Source organism: Phascolarctos cinereus, unplaced genomic scaffold, assembly GCF_003287225.1.
Source record: "Phascolarctos cinereus isolate Bilbo 61053 unplaced genomic scaffold, phaCin_HiC Scaffold_5;HRSCAF=322, whole genome shotgun sequence".
NCBI lineage: Eukaryota > Metazoa > Chordata > Mammalia > Diprotodontia > Phascolarctidae > Phascolarctos > Phascolarctos cinereus.
The window spans coordinates 46,821,708-46,839,382 of NW_027555958.1; the positions used below are offsets into that span (position 1 = coordinate 46,821,708).

At 41.9% G+C, this 17,675-nt stretch overlaps 1 protein-coding gene and 1 long non-coding RNA gene across 5 annotated transcripts in view; one reads left to right on the forward strand and one right to left on the reverse strand.

The window, feature by feature from the left end:
• LOC110219767 (uncharacterized) overlaps positions 1–1,923 on the forward strand; it is a 28,890-nt gene extending 26,967 nt beyond the window's left edge. The window contains exon 3 of the long non-coding RNA XR_002327744.2: positions 941–1,923. This is a non-coding gene — a long non-coding RNA (uncharacterized LOC110219767). The remainder of the gene's footprint in view (positions 1–940) is intronic.
• Positions 1–17,675, reverse strand: part of PDE4DIP (phosphodiesterase 4D interacting protein) — a 279,980-nt gene that overhangs the window by 134,884 nt on the left and 127,421 nt on the right. The window lies entirely within an intron of this gene.

A 17,675-nucleotide genomic window follows, 5' to 3' on the forward strand; every position in this document is an offset into this window, starting at 1 on the left:
AGTACAGCCAAAGAGCCACAAAGCCCGCAGGATGGGCACAGTGCACGCAGGCTGGGAAAATATCACGTCACCTAGCAACATCACCTACAGAGACTTGGGAAGATGGAAAAACACTGTTTTAAAAGGCATTTTGAGATTTTGAGGGAGGCAGCAGAGCACAGTAGAAAGAATCAGAGGCTCTTCAGTCAGAGGACCTGAATTCAAATGCTATTTCCAGTGCTTACTACCAGTGTGACCTTGGAAAGTCACCCTTTCCAGGACTAATTTCCTTACCTGTAGAATAAAGGGCTTGAACAAGACACCCTCTCTGAGATCCTCTTTAGATCTAAATCCATGAACCTATGACTTGTTGTATGAAGGTGAATTCCTTCCAGGGTCTAGATCTATGACTTATGGTATGAAGGTGAATTATTTCTAGAGTCTAGACCTATGACTTACGGTATGAAGGTGAATTCCTTCCAGGGTCTCTCTAGATCTATGGAGGTGAATTCCTTCCAGGGACTAGATCTATGACCCTTTGATTTGTCATATGAAGATGAATTCCTTCTAGGGTCTCCATTTTGGGGAAAGGCCCAGGCCAGCTACACTTTGCCACTATGCCCCTCAAAAGTAGTTTCTCTCTTCCCATTTCCCCAACCCCACTTTACTTTCAGCTCCCTATTATGTATGTTTGTACCCCTTTAGAATATGTCTTTTGTGTTTTGTCTTTCCCGATTAGAAAACTCCTTGAGATCAGAAGCTGTCTTTCTCTTTAATTGTATTTGTATCCCCAGCAGTGCTTGGGACATTTGATAAATACTTGTGACTTGTACTATTTTCAAATGAATGGTGCCACCAAATCTGGGTGTCTGGACATTCAATATAGTTAGGGCAAGAAGGTGGGAATGGCAAGAAGGAGGGAATAACTGATGGATGGCCCATATGTTCTACTTTTACCCAGGAAACATCAAGAGAACTAAAAGAAGACCACCACCACAATCCCTGTGTCAGGGATTTACAAGAGGATATGGACAAGAATGGCACAAGATGTAAGGGCCTGGCTGTCTTTCAAACTGTAGCTCTGGTTGGAGTACCCACATGACAGAGATCAGAGATCCATCAGAATCCTTACCTGATTCATGCAAAATCACCTAAAGAAGGTTATCAGCATCTATTTTAGAATCATGGAATCTTGAGTTAGAAGTCAATTTAGACATCAGCTACTCCAACCCCTTCCTGAAGCATTTACACTTCCTACAGCATCTTTGACAAATGGTCATTGATTAATGGTGAACTCATGACTGCACAAAGTAGCCCATTCTATTTGGGGGCAGTTATAATTGTCAGGAAGTTCCTATATTGGGCTCAAATCTGAATCCCTGTAATTTCTACTCATTGGGCATAGTTCTGCCCTTAAGAACCGTCTGACTAAATATAATCTTTTTGCTGTATAACCAGCCTTAAAACACTTCATGGTAGTACTTTAAATTAGAAGACTTTGACATTTAAAGAAAAAAAAAGACAGCATTGGACCTCCCTAATATTGTCCAAACGCCTGGTCCTCAGGCCCCTCACGTGATAGAGACTTGACTTCACAGGAAAATAAAAAAGGCAGGGAGTCTTACATTTTGACCACTGTTACCTGATTTAAACCCTTGATAAGACAACGGAGAAATAAAAATAATTGAGTGACTTGGCCAAGGAATGATAAAGTTTTAGGTGAGGTTAGACCTCTCTGGCTACGGTTCTCAAACTCAGGTATCGGCTTCTACTTCAACATTTTGATCTCATCAACAACAACTGCCTGTCTTAACGTGGTTAAATGTGCCCAGGGTGAGGAATTCTAGAAAATGTGCTGAGCTAGTACACAAATCTAGCCACAGCCTGCCTTGGGACACTGAAATTCCTAGCCACAATTATGCATTAAAAAATATTTACATGTTATAGTGTGGAAAGAATTCCTGCCTTTAAATGGTCATAGGAGGGTTTGAAGTAGAGGTGGAGGGAGGCGGTGGGTTTAGACTCCCTAGAATGGACGTTCCTCCTCCTCTCTGTACTGCCCATCCCACCCTTTCCACCACTCACATCACTCAATCCAATTGCCGCTCTCAGTTATAGCTTGGGGGCATTCAAAATAAAATCTTCAAGGGTGAGCAGGGAAGAGAGAGGAATCCTAAATAATGTCTTAGACTAGAGAGATCACAGAGCCCAAACCAGGAATTTCTGAACACTAGGCAAGAGTTTAAACATTGTACCATTGCCTTTCCTCCAAACACATTTACTATTGCATCCTCTGTGTTTTCATGAGAACATTTGGGCCTTTACTGAAAGGTAAACATATTTAGCACCTACTGTATGCACAGCTTTGTGCAAATTGACAGCACCAAATGAGTACCTTCGAACCAAAGAGAACAGGATTTTCAGATGTTAAAAATACATATGTTCATGTATAAGAAGTAATATTAATGTAGTAGATCATTATAGGGGCCATGTTAGGGAGTATACAGGGGACTCCAAGGGCATGGTTCCTGGGCTGGCCCCTCTAGAACCATTTCCACACATGTTCTATGGGCACCACAGCTACCTTAAAAAATATCTCTTCTTTAGGGCCATCACAAGTTACACTCCAGGTCAGGAGTGGGGGACCTGTGGCCTTGAGGCCATATGTGACCTTCTAGGTCCTTGGGTGCTGCCTTTTGACTGAGTCCAAGTTTTACAGAACAAATATTTTTATTAATGGGATTTGTTCTGTGAAGCTTGGATTCAGTCAAAGGGCCATACTTGAGGACCTAGAGGGCCACATGTGGCCTCCAGGATGCAGGCTCCCCACCCCTGCTCTAGGTGGCTGCCTATCTTGTCTACTTCTGGTTCCAGCTCTGGCCACAAGGCTAATGAATCCCACATAAGATTATCAGAATAGCCTTACCTCCACAAAACAAGACATGAAATTTGATAATCTACTAACTACAGGGGGTCAAAGCAATTTCAGCCTCATCACATTGACATATAAGTGGATGCAACTCCATATTCAACGTCAAGTTCTCTCTATAGCCGCTTCCTGCATAAAATCACTCCACCATTGTTCATAAACACATTCAGGCTCCATCTGCAAGCATTCACATGTAGATTGTCCCCATTTTAAGTATGGCTTAAGCAGATCCCAAATTGGCTCATCACAGAGGCTTGTCAGTTCTTTGCGGGGTCTTCAATGTGTTTAGGCAAGGGGTGGGGTGGGGGTGGGGAAGAACATTCTTTCCCATTCTTTCATGTAATCATATGAATACATTTAGTGATTGAGCTGAAATTGAATGACAAGAAATATTCAGGCTCTTTATTCTGGAAGTATTAGGGGATGCACCCTACAATGCTAGTATAATCTAGGGCAGAGGTGTCCAAGAAGAAGCCCTTTCTTGCAATACTCCCAATGGCCTGCCTGAAGCAGATTAAAATGTAATTAGGAAATATTTAACAAAATAAATAAAAATAGAATAGAACATAAATAATGTTAAGATGTGGTTTTCTAAGTCAACATGTGACCTATGAGATCCTTATGTGCATGTGGTGGCCCCTTTTCTATCTGCATTTGACACTACTGTTCTAGAGCTATCTAATCAGGCTCCCCCTGGTTGATCATGATTATGAATTGAACAACCCTCAGTCCTAGTTACATTTTCATTTTATTCTATCTCTGGATCTCCAACACCTAGCACAGGGTCATTGGATCATAAATCAAAAGCTGAAAGAGACCTTAGAGGCCGTTTAGAATAACTCCTCCATTTTACAGATGAAAAAACTGAGGCCCAGAGAGATTAAAGGACATTGTGATGGCCAGACAGGTACTAAGTAGCAGAACAAATAATCAAATTAAAGTTTGGTGACTCCAAAGCCAATACTATATCCACTGTACCACATTACCCCTCACACATCATCACCATCATCATTGTTATAGCATTTATATTGTGCTTGAAGGTTTGTGGAACTCTGTTGACATATTATCTCATCTAATCTTTCCAACAGGCAGTGAGGTAGTACAATAGATACAGCTCTAAGCCTGGAGTCAGGAAGACCTGAATTCAAATTTGGCTTCAGACACTTGCTAGCTGTCCGACCCTGGGCAGGTCACTGTACCCTGTTTGCCTCAGTTTCTTCATCTGTCAAATGAGCTGGAGAAGGAAATGGAAAACCATTTTAGCATCTTTGCTAAGAAAACCCCAGATGGGGTCCTGAAGAGTTGAACATGACTGAAGTGACTGAACAAAATCCTAACAATAACTTGATAAGGTGGGTGTTATTTTCCCCATTTTACAAAAAGGGAAACTGAGGCTAAGTGACTTGCCCAGAGTCACACAATTAGCAAGTGTCTGAGGCAGGATTTGAACCCTGGTTTTCTTCACTTCAGGCCTAGCACACTATCTACTCTGCCACCTACCTGCCTCCTGAAATAATAATAGCACCAATAACAAGAATAGCATGCTTTACAATCCTTATCTCATTCAATCCTTACAACAAGCCGGGATTACCACTGGTCCTCTTCTTCTCTCTCTCTGCCTCTTAGTGATCTCATCCACTCCCTGAACTACAGTTATCTTCTTTATATAGAAGACTCCCTAAACTCTCTCATACCTTTACCTCTCTCAATTAATCATTCATAAAGCACCTACTGTGCATCACATGATTGTCCTTCAATTCTAAGCTTCAGTCTTATGTTTCCAACTGCCTGGTAGACATCCCTACCTCAAATGTCCTATTAGAACTTCAAATTTGATATGTCTAAGACTGAATTTTTTATCCTCCCCTTGCTCTGCCCCCCTGCAAAAAAAAAAAAGTTCTTCTTGGATTGCTGGTTTCTATTTAAGATGCCACCATTCTCCCAGTCACTCAAACTTAAAAGGCCAAATTCATCTTTGACTCTTCTTTCATCAACCATACTCAGCCCCTGAAATGTCTCTGGACTCCATCCTTTTATTACCACTGTAGCTCAATCCTCCATTTACATTTCACTGGGACTAGGGCGTAGCTCTAACTGGTCTCTCCACCCACAGTCCCTCTGGCTTCTACTCCATCCTGAAAATTGCATCCAGAATAATCTTCCTAATGGACAGCTTTGATTATGTTACTCCCCTGTTCCCAAAGCTCTAGTAACTGTTCCTCTGTTTTAGGACCCCTTTAGGGCTTTGGGGCACACAGGGTTCAATGGGGATAAACACTGGGTTGTTTGAAGCCCAAAGATTCCCCTGGGGCCAGCAGAGGGAAGCAGTGGCCTGACTCTGGGCTCCTGGGAAAGGAGCCCACTGTTCACAGCTGTGAGGGGTGGCAACAGAATCTCTAGTCCAGACTCAGGCCACATACCAGAGAAGGGAGCTGATAAGAGGAGCAAAGGGACTGAAAAAAATGGGTAGTTAATAATAACTCACATTTCTCTAATGCTTTGAGATTTACAAAATACTTTCCTTCCAGTAACCCTGGGACATACTAAGAGCAAGAATTATTGTCCAGATTTTGCAGATGATGAAACTGAGACCCAGAGGAGTTAAAGGATTTACTCAAAGGCACATGGCTAGGACATTGCTAGGATTTGAGTTCGTATGATAGGATCAAAGATTTTATTTTGTTTTAAAATTTTGAACTTAAAACACCAAAGGAGCATTTCCATATACATTTGTTGTTGTGGTGGTTGAGTTATGTCTGACCCTTCGTGACCCCCTTTGGGGTTTTCTTGACAAAAATAGTGGAGTGGTTTGACAGTTTTTTCTCCACCTCACTTGACAGATGAGGAAACTGAGGCAAACAGGGTTAAGTGACTTGTCCAGGGTCACACATACAGCAGAACAAAGAGAGGATTGCATCTAAAACTACGAATAGCTCTATTTCACTCCACTTTTTAAAAAAGCATATAATATGTTTTAACATGATAGCACATGTATGACCTGTATCAAATTGCCTACCATTTTAGGGAGAAGGGAGGGGAGGGAGGGAGACAGACAAGTTTGGAATTCAAAGTCTCGTAAAAATGAATGCTAAAAATTGTCTTGACATGTGATTGGGGGAAAAAAATAAAATACTACTTTAAAAAAGCACATAATAGATTCCATGTTGCTTTCAAAACTCTCCTGCTGGTCTGTAGTTCCTTCTCAACCTCCTCTTTTCCTCTTCTGTGCATTTTAAGAAATGTTTTCAGGGACCATCTTTCTTTTCTTTTCTCTTTCTTTCTTTCTTTCTTTCTTTCTTTCTTTCTTTCTTGTTTAATCTCTATTGCTAACTTTTCCTTTTACCTCCACCTCCACTTAAAAAAACTGAAAGAAAAAAAATCCTTGTAACAAATAAGTATATTCAAAGAACATGAATCCACATCTGGGGCTAAAAATGTCTATCTTTCAGCACCTTGAGCTCATCACCTCTCTGTCTGGAAGTGGGTAACATTAGCATGTTTCATAATAGCTTTTCTGGAGACATAGTTAGTTATTGTTCTTAAGATCAGAATTCTTAAGTCTTTCAAAGTTGTTTTTTTACAATGTTTGCTGTCCTTGTATATAAATAGTTTTCTTGATTCTACTTACTCCATATTACTTCAGATTTTCTAAAATCGTCTTCTCTCGTGGTTGTGTGATAGATAATATTCCAATTCTCACACAATTTGTTCAGCCACTCCCCAATTGATGAGCACCCTCTCCACTCCCCTACCCCCACATTCCAGGTCTTTTCTTTTCTTTTCCTTTTAATCAGGATCATAGCTTTAGAGCTAAAAGGGCCTTTAGAGGTCATGTGATCAAACCCCCTCATTTTAAAGATGAGGAAACTGAGGCACAGAATTTAGGTGAAATTTCCAAGAGCATCCTCACTGAACAGTGTCTCTAGAATATTACTATACACAAAGCACTTTGTTAGGCCAGGGAAGAGGAAGGAGTGATTTTTTTCCTCTTTCTTTCCTCTGAGTTCCCAAGGTACTTTGTATCTCATTAGTTGAACTAACCACTTGTACTTTGTTACTAGTAAGCTTCTTGAGGTTACTATCTATCTTACTCATCTTTGGGTTTCCCTGGCCTAGCACACAGTAACGCTCTAGAACATCCTGACTAGATAGAAGGTTGCTGAGATAACACTGTACAATTATGCAGAACCTTTTATCTAAAACTCTTAAAAGACTTTACCAGCATTCAAGTTTAAGATGCCTCTCTTAAGAAGTATATTATTATCCCACTAAAGATGAAAGGTCGTGAAACTGAGGCACAAAGCAGGGAAATCACTTGCCACAGGCTAATGGATGAGTCATTAGTAGACCTCTAATGGAACCCCGGAGTCTGCCTCCCCACTCTTCCCCTCTCATCTTCCTTTTCTAAGAGCTGCTTGGACTTGACTTGTGGTGAAGTCCTTAGCCTAGTCTGCTCCAGCCAGACTACACGGAAGCTTTGAATTACTCATTGAGATTTGCCGGCTGTTAAAAGGGCATTTTAATAACTACAAGGCAAATAAATGCCTGTTTCTTTCCCTGTTACTATCAGGGAGGATGCCAACCACAAATGAGAACATAGGTGGGAGGGGAGGCTCTGTTCCCTTTAGCAGCTTCTTTCTAATCCACCCCCACCTGACTTCCAGAAGGCTTCCATTACTGGTAATTGGATATTCCTGGGTGGGGTGAGGGAGGGGAGGGGAGGGAAGTGAATATTCTTCAAGGTGAAACAGTACAGAGAATATGTCCTCATCTTCCCCTTAAACAAGCTGAGGAACTAAAAATTCTGATCTGGAAGAAAGGGACAGAGGCTAAAGCCGAACTTGGGATTTTCACTGACATAGGGCGCTCCCAGATGAGGAGACCCCTTCAACCAACAGGTCAGTGCCTTCTCTCCAACTTACACAGTTTTTGAGAGTTGCCTGGATCACTGAGAGGTCACCCAGGATCTATATCCTTCAATACATGATAACAATATATTGATGCTAGACCCAAAATTGCCTTCGGAGTTAGAAAGACCCGAGTTCAAGTCTCACCTATGATACCTATTGGCTGTAAGATCCTTGGACAAGTCCCCTCAGCTCAGTGCTCTCAGCCAGAGTTATCAAGCATGGGCCCACTAGCCCTCCCAAGTGGGGTGGGAACCAGATTAAAATGGCATTGGGAAATATTTAACAAAATAAAGAAATACAATAAAACATAGATAATACTACATTTTAAAATTGTCAATACATGGTCCCATTTCTATTTGAGACACCAGTGTTCTAGGCAAATCTTTAAGATTCTAAGTTGCAAAGAATGTATTGCACTGTGTTGGTATGCATGAATAAATGAAATAGCACTTATTAAGTGCTTACTGTGTACAGTGCTCTCTGCTAAGTGCTAGAGGTACAAATTTAAAAACTGGAGGCAATCCCTGTTCTCAAAAAGCTCACATTCTAGAGGGGAAAATAACACATGTAACTAAGGCCCCATGGTCTATAGGATACATCAGTAAAGCAGATGGCAATGTCTCCTCTTTGTTGTTCAGTTGTTTGATTTTTTTGTGACCCGATTTGAGGTTTTCTTGGCAAAGATACTAAAGAGGTTTGCCATTTCCTTCTCCAGCTCATTTTACAAATGAGGAAACTGAGGCAAATAGGATTAAGTGACTTGCCCAGGGTCACACAGCTAATAAGTGTCTAAGTCTGGATTTGAACTCATAAAGATATGTTGTCCTGATTCCAAGTCCAGTGCTCTATCCATGGCACCACCTAGCCGGATTTTAATGTGGAGGATTTTTTTTTCTGGGTAGCTGTAGCTTCTGAGGAGGTAGAAGCAGTTACCAAGTCAAATGTCCTCACACAGTTTGCTTCCTGGGAAGCTTTAGGAGTTAGGTTTAAAGCAGGACCTGCTATTCCTAGAGTTCTTGAGCTTACTTGCCTGTGGCAGATGGTAGGTGATTGTTGATGGTGGTGTTATTGGTGGTGGTGGTGGTAGTAAGAAAGGTAGCCACCCTTCTCCATACGAAGTTCTTTCCTCAGTGATGGTTATGAGAACCAGGCTGAAAGCAGGGCTAGTGGTTTGAGAAACACTGCTATTCCAAGAGCTCCGGGGTTCAGGGTCCTGGCCCACCCCCTTTGGAGTTTGAGGAAAGATGGTGGTCAAGGAATGGTGGTGATCTGACATGTGCTGTTTCCTATCTTTTCCTCAGTGTACCTTGCTATTTCAGCTAGCTAGCTTGCCTGCTCTGTGGGTGGCAATGGCTATAGGGAACCTATAGCTCCTTCCCTAAATGATGACTATGGCAATTTGATAGAGAGTCTTTTCCTCATCTGGGAGATTCCTATACCAGTGAAATCACAGATCCAGTGTTATCCCTAAGAATTCCAATGGGAAGGGTGGGATAGGGCTGAAGTAAACCTCAGGGAAGTCTTTGGAGGAGTTAATTTGGTTAAGTCTTATTTATGTGATTTATTTATGTTTATGGTCATGTTTGTGTGAAGTAACCTATCTGGATGTGCTATCAGAATTATGGCCCTCTTACCTTATATTTAGAAAGATGGGAAGAATCTTCAAAGACATCTATTTCAACTTTGTCATTTTGTAGATGAGGAAAATGAAGTCTAGGAAATGACTTATTTGGTCTCTTAAACTTTCACATTGTCCCATTCATTTCCCCATTACCTCTCACCCTGCCTGTGTCCTTCCCACCATAATGCCCCCTTTCAAACCCTGATGATAGCATCCACACTCTGTTCTGTTACAGTCCAGCAGATGGAAGCAGAGGGCAACTCAACAGTGACACTGAGAAGAGAGCAGTTGACCCCAAAATAGAGAAAGCAGGCTGCCTAATGACAGCAGATGACATCAGCAGCTTTGCACTGCCAGGAGTGGATTGCTTTAACCATGTGTGTTCTCTATCTATGTTTCCTTTTACACGTGTTCCCTAGCTACATCTATTCCCTATACATGTGCCCTATGATACATATTTCCTGGTCATGTATGTTGCCAATTGGTGTCTCCTCCTCCAAAATTGCTGTCATAACCTGCAGGGAAATGTATTCCTGTATATCTGGGGAGAAATCTTTCTTGTCATTTACCTTTCTAGATGCTATTCAATTAAATATTTTTTGCTTTGAACTGATATATTCTTTACATGCCTGGCAAAAGAAAAACACTGATGGGGGCTTGTGGATACGGCTTTTGAGTGAGTGATAACCCACACCCACAACATAAATTGAATTTGGAATAGCATTCAAAAAGGAACATATGAAATGGGTGTGTGTGTGTATGTGTGGGATCATAAGTCTAAAGCTTAAAGGAACTTTGAAAGCCCTCCCATTTTATAGAAAAAGAATCTGGGGTCCAGGGAAATCTAAGGTGACACTGGAAGAAAGTGTCAAAAGCAGGATCATTTGGACGGTCTCCTCAATAATGCTACTGTAATTTATGTCTTGTACCACCCCAACCCACCGACCTAAAACAATGCTGAACACTGTGGTATTTGGTAAATATTGACGGATTGAGCAGTAGGGCAGGGGATGATGGGTCAGGAGATGCACAGTGGGTGCTGAGGAGGGGAGAAAACCTGGGGAAAATAATACTGTGTGTGTATGTGTGTGGGAGGGACATGAAAACTACCTTCAAGTATCTGAAAGGATGTTATATGGAGGAAGAATCAGACTTGTCCTATCTGGCCACAGAGGGAAGAACCAGGAAAAATGGGTGGAAATTTCAAAGAGGTGGATTTAGGCTAGGTCGTCAGGAAAAACTTCCTACCAATTAAAGAAGTATTCAAAAGGGGAAGGGGCTGCATTGAGATGTCCTCAAGCAGAGAGGTTACATGACCTGCTGCTGCTGTTCAGTCATTTTTCAGTTGTGCCCAACTCTTCACTACCCTCTTTGGGGTTTTCTTAGCAAAGATACTGGAGTGGTTTACCATTTCCTTCACCAGCTCATTTTACAGATGAGAAACTGAGGCAAAGTGACTTCCCAGGGTCATACAGCCAGTGTTTGAGGTCAGATTTGAACTCAGGAAGATGAGTCTTTTTGACTCCAGGATAAGAACTTTATCCATTGCACCACCTAGCTGCCCCAAGAAAAACCAAGGCTGGGATTCAAATCCATGAGGATGGGTGAGACTAGAACCCACAAATGCAGACCATCATATTAACCATTACATTAACCACTCAGCCACCCTATAAATGTGAATGGGTAGATGGCCAATGAAGTCCTTTCTAACTTACAAATTCTGTGATTCTGTGAACCCAGGTTGTAAGATGGGGGAGCACATTCCAGGTAAATTAATCAATAAACATTTATTAAGCACCTACTATGTGCTAGGCACTGGGTCAGATTGGTTTACAAATATTATCTCATGTGATCCTCACAAAAACTTTGGGATGTAGGTTATATTATTTCCATTTTATAAATAAAGAAACTAAGGCAGACAGAGATTAAGTGACTTGCTCAGGGTCACACAGCTATTAAGAAAAGCCAGATTTGAACTCAGATCTTCCTGATTTTGGGCCGAGTGCTGTGTCAAATGTATTAGAGATAGGACTTGAACCTTGGTCTTCCCGATGCCAAAGCCAGCCCTCTATACTCTGCACCAGACTGCCTGTCCATGAACATAGTGATGTTCAACATTTTCATTTTTTGTGCCATCCTTGGCCCCTTACCAGAAGAATAACTTGGGGAGAGCTGCCCTGGGCATGGAGGAGAAACCTACAATATGGCCATTTCTGGGTTTCTGAACAAATCTGAAGTGACTTTAGACTTCATGGGTCCCACATTTCTTCTCTAACACTGACTAAATCCTTTTGATAAACTAGAATCTAGGTAATATACTTGCTACTTAATCACTTTACAATGTGCTGTCTCCATGCTGGAGAAAGATACAGAAGGGTTGGCTGAAGAAACTGGGAACATTTAGCCTAGAGAACAGAAGGTCTGGGGAACTGTGTGCTGGGGCAGGGAGGGGAAGATGAAATAATGGCCTGCTTGATCCTGGATGGCATACTAGTAACTGATAATTATAGAAAGGAAGAGTTTATCTTGATTCAACGACATACTCCATAATAATAGCTTTCAGAAAGAAGAATAGGTTGTCTCAGGAAGTAGGGAGCTCTTCATCACTGGGAAGTCATCCAGTAGGGATTAAGGATTCTAAATTTCTTATTTTACAGATGAAGAAACTGAGGTACAGCAAAGTTAACTTGACCAGGGTTGCATAGCTGCCAGGCAAATGGCCAAAATAATTCATTTTTTATGAAAACAAGTGACCAAGCCATTTAAAAAAATTAAATTAAAATTTATTTTCAGGTCTATATTCTCTTTCTTCAACATCCCACACCTCCAAAAAAGAAACGAAAAAGAAAATTCCAATTACAAATATGTATAATAAAGGAAAACAAATTCACACATTGACCATGTTAAAAAAAAAGTCTCAATCTGCACTCTGAATCTATAACTTCTTTCTCAGGAGTTGGGTAGCATGTTTCACAATTTTTTTGTTTTGTTTTGGCTAGGCAATGGGGTTAAGTGACTTGCCCAGGGTCACATAGCTAGTGTTATACGTCTGAGGCCAGATTTGAACTCAGGTCCTCCTGCATCCAGGGCCAGTGCTCTATCCACTGTGCCACCTAGCTGCCCCATGTTTCACAATTTCATGTCTGAAATTGTGATTGATTAGTCATTGAGTTGATCAGAGTTTCTAAGTCTTTGAAAGGTTTTTTTGTCTTTGAAATAGTGCTGTTATACAAAAAAAATTGTTATTGTTATGAGTTGACCTCATTTCATTTTGCATCAGTTCTTTCCAAGTTTCTCTATAACTATCCACTTTATCATTTCTTAAACACAATAGTAGTCCATCTCATTTGTATGCCATAACTTGTTCAGCCATTCCCTAACTGATGGGCAGCTCCTCAGTTCCCAATTCTTTGCTACAAGAAAAAGAGATGCTGCGTATGTAGGTCATTTTTCTCTTTCTTTGATCCCTTTAAGGTATAGATCTAGCACTGATATCACTGGAACAAAGCACATTTGTAGCTTAATAGCTTTGGGGGCATATTTCCAAATTGCTTTCCAGAATGGCTAGACCAGTTCACAGTTCCATCATCAGTGTGTTAATGTGGCTGTTTTCTCACAGTCCCTCCAGCATTTGTCATTTTACTTTTTTGTCAACTTCGTCAATCTGGTAGGTGTGGGATGGAATCTCAAAGTTATTTTAATGTTCATTATTAGTGATTGAAATCATTTTTTTTTTCTTATGGCTATTGATAGCTTGGATTTCTCCCTCTGAAACTGCCTATTCATATCTTTTGGCCATTTAGCAATTGTGGAATGATTCTAGCCATTTAGAAAAAGGCAAATCACCCACTAAACTTCGAGCCAGATTTTGGGCAATGGCATTACCAGGCTTCCACTCCTATCTCAACCCACTTGATCCTCTCCCACTAGTAATTTTCCCCTTTCCCCAAGTATAGTGAAAATTGTAGGGAGGATGTGGGGAGGCCTCCTAATGAAGAGACACTCATCAAATTACTTACTTACCCAACAAGTGTAAGGAATGGTAACAAATAGAGGATGACAATAAAGTTTATTTTGTGTGCTGATGAACTCTTTGAAAATGGCTTAGAGTCTGTTATTTTCAAAACTATTGTAATACCATGAAGGTAAGGACATTGCCTCTGTATATGGGAGTAAGGCATTCAGCCTTTTACAAGGGACCTTACCCTAAGACAGAATGATGATGCCATGAGACTAGACCCCAGGGAGTCCCAGTAAATGTATGTTAATGGTTTTAGGGTGGCTTCCTCAGGTAATGAGGTCCCTCAGTATCTTCTGTTCCTGAAGGAGAGGCAGAACCCAAGTGATTCAGAACACCAGGCTCATTACCTGGATTTGTTAACTAAGGTGGGCGAGACAGCCCTAACTTCTAAGATTCTAGGAAGTCCCTGAACTTCCTCATACTATGTGAATCGCAAATAAGGTCTGGGCTACATATGCTGTTGTGATAATCCAACTCTAGGGAAGTTGCTGAAAAAAAAACTGTTACACAAATTCAAAGGATTAAAGGATCAGTCCCCTAAGGTAGAAGGAAAATTTTTATTTAATCCTTACGGTGTATGAAATAAATACTATTCCTGACTTTCTGCAGATTCCAAGCCCAATCTCCTTCCATTAAAGAAGTTTATAATGCAAACTAGTCATCAGGCCATCTCACTGTAGAACAAAAACCCTTCACTTTCCAGCTCTAGTGCTCCGGGAATAATTAATAAAAGTAGTAATGGGAGTGGTGGCAGCAGCAGCAGCAATAGTAGCAATACTAGAAGTAACATTCATGCAGCATTGGGAAGGCCAGAGCTGGTCAGATTCTCATGAGTGGTTCTACTAGTTCTGGGTCATTTGGTCCATTCACCCTAAGCTGCCATGGAATTCTGGCACTCAATCAGTCAACTACTATGTTCCAGGGACAGTGCCATCCACTGAGAAATATAAAGTCGAAACTGAAACAGCCCCTACCCTTAAAGAGATTACATTCTAATTCTAATAGTAATTCTAATAGAATTACATTCTAATATTTACATTTATAGATAGATTCAAAATACATAGAAGTATATGCAAAACACAAATAAGATTCAAGGTAAGCTGGGGGAGGAGGGGGCACCAGGGAAACCACTAGGGGACAGTGTGCCAGGAAAGGCCTCATGGACAAGAGGATGCTTCAGGTGAGTCTTGAAAGAAACCAAGAATTCCCGGATTCCATGGAGATGAGGAGGAAGAGTATTCCAGGCATGGAGGGAGGGACAGGGCAGTGCAAATGGCAAAGAGAGGAGAGATGGAGTAACTGTGCCTGGCAAAGACTAACAAGTGAGTCAGTGTGGTTGGGCCACAGAATGCACAGAGGAGATTTATGTGCAAGAAGGCCAGAGAGTTAGGCTAGGGCTAGGCCAAAGACTGGAATAAGATAAATGCTCCTCTAACTTGTGTGACCCTGGGTAAGTCACTTAACCTGTGTTTGCCTGAGTTTCTCCAATTATAAAATGGGGATAAAAATAGCACCTACTTCACAGGGTTATGAGGATCAAATAAGACAATATTTGTAAAGTGCTTAGAATAGTGCCTGGCACATAGCAGGCACTAGCACGTAGTAGGAGCTATATACACTTTTCCCCTTTCCTTCCTTCCCCAACATACACATACACACAGTGAGTAGAAGTTGAATGAAAAAAAGGTCTTACAAGAAAAAATTCTTGCCATGGGCAATCTCTGCACCAACAAAGAACTTGGGGCTCCCCCAAATCTGTCGGTACACAGGGAGTGGATACAGGTATGGACAGGTACGTTACATGTGAGGTGTGATCTGGCAGCTCCAGAGATGAGCTCTGCCAGGGTCTGGACCAGTGTGGGTGATGCACCCATATATTGCAATGGAGAAAATACTCGGGGGCTCAGTCCCCATACTGTGCTGCCCACCTCTAGATCTAAACTATTTTTCAAACCACGTTTTCACACTCTGTTCATTCCTTAATTCACAGAGGCAGCATGACAGAGTGCATGGGGTGTTAGACCTGCAGGCAGGAAGATGAGTTCAAATGCTGCCTCAGACGCTCAGTGGCTGTGTGATCTTAGGTAAGATACACAACCAACCTTTGAAGCTTTGGTCCCTCTGGCCTAGCTTACCTCTAAGGTCTCTTCCAGCTTGAAATCTATAATCTTACAATCTTCCCTCTTCCTCACTCAGAGTCTTAAAACAGATTAAAAAGCTGAAAGGCAGTTCTGTAGAACTAATCAACAGCGACTGACAATGCATACGCCATTCCACACTCATAGCCTCCCACCTCTATAAGGAAGGGACATAGTTGCATTTTTTCAGTTCTCCAGGGTGAGGCTTGGGCAATATCCAGATTTAATTTTCAAGGGGAGACAAGGGCATGTAGCCCTTTCTCCAACCTAAATCTGAAGACATGAAATCCACCCCCCTCAGCTCTTTACTCTTAAAGGAGTAGGGGTGGATGAAATAAATTATTGATCTGTATTGGTGGAAGGAGTTTCCCCACATTGATGAAATCACTGGTCCTGCCTGAAAGTATAAAATTGGAACTATATCACAGGTGCAATAAATAAAGAGGCCCCTCCTCTGTAGCTAGAGGTATGTGAGTTATTGAAGTGGGAGGGCAGGCAGTGAAAGCCCTAAAAGAGGAACTAGAATAGTCTTATGTTCAGGGTCACCATGACTCTGGAAGTCAAAGGGAAACAATGATACATCTGGCTGACCTCCCTATTTCCAGTCTCTTCCCCCCTCCCTCCATCCCCCACACAGTTGCCACTCTAATCTACACAAAGCACAGGTCTGACCACACCACTCTCTTGCTCAAGAATATTGAGTGGTTCCCTATGGCCCTTAAGATAGTATGCCGACTCTTCAACCTAACATTCAAATCCCTTTATTGTACAGCTCTGGACGACCTTTCCGGAGTTGTTTCACATTAGGAGAAGAGGAAAAAAACTACGTGCCATGCACTGCACTAAAGGGCTTTACAATTTTCTCACTTGATCCTCACAACAGCCCTGGGAAGGAGGTGCTATTACGACCTCCATTTTTTGTGGTTGTTCACTCATTCCAGTCGTGTCCAACTCTTCGTGACCCCATTGGGATTTTCTCGGCAAAGATACTGGAGTGGTTTGCCATTTCCTTCTCCAGCTCATTTTACAGATGGGGAAACTGAGGCAAACAGGGTTAAGTGACTTGCCCAGGTACACATAGCTAGTGAGTTTCTAGGGCCAGATTTGAACTCAGGAAGATGAGTCTTTCTGACTCCAGGCCTGGTGCTCTATGCTCTGCTCCATCTAGCTGTCCTTAATTTTACCCCCATTTTACAGATGAGGAAACTGAGGCAGACAGCAGTGAAGTGACTTGCCCAGAGTCAGACAGCAAGGAAATATCTGAAGCTGAATTTGAATTCAGGTCTTCCTCACTCCAGGCCCACAGCTCTATTCGTTGTACCACCAGCTGCCTCTTTATTGTTCATCAGACCTTCAAGCTCAAGCATCCTACTTGCAGTTCCCAGCTCTCCGCATTCCATCTCCTGTCTCTGGGTCCCCTGTGCCTGGGGCATACCTTTCCTCATGTCTGCCTTTTAGAAACCTTAGCTTCCTCCAAGGCTCAGCTCAGCTTCTGCCATCTATGGGAAGCCTTTCTCAAGTCTGCTGGTGGCTAATACTCTTTCCCTCTCCAGATTAATTTACACTCACCCATCTGCGTAAATGTCACTTACCCAGCAGACTTGAAGGTCTTCAAGGACAAGGCTATTGAGTTTGTCATTTTATCTCGGTATCCACAGAGATAAGTGTTTAATAGATTCTTGCTGAAGGAATTAATGAATTTTCTACCATTTTTTTCCTTTTCATTTTTCTTGTCTCATTGAGAGATGCCCAGCATTCCTAAGACTGTAACCCTTCTGTTTTATAGATTTGCCTCTATCATTGTTCACAGTAATAATCAGATATTGAAATCTTTCCCAGAATGTGATAGCTATTCATTCCCTATGTCAACCAAGGCACAGTCTTTATGGTGGTCCCATTATTCTCTCCCTAGAGGATGGCGAAGCAGGGGAGGGAAGTCACACACACACACACACACACACACGTATGTGCAAACACACACACACACCCACACACACCCACACACACCCAGGCATGCACAGATGACCTCAATGGTTGTCTCTCTCCCTTTTTCCCTCCCCCAGAACATTCCTCAGTA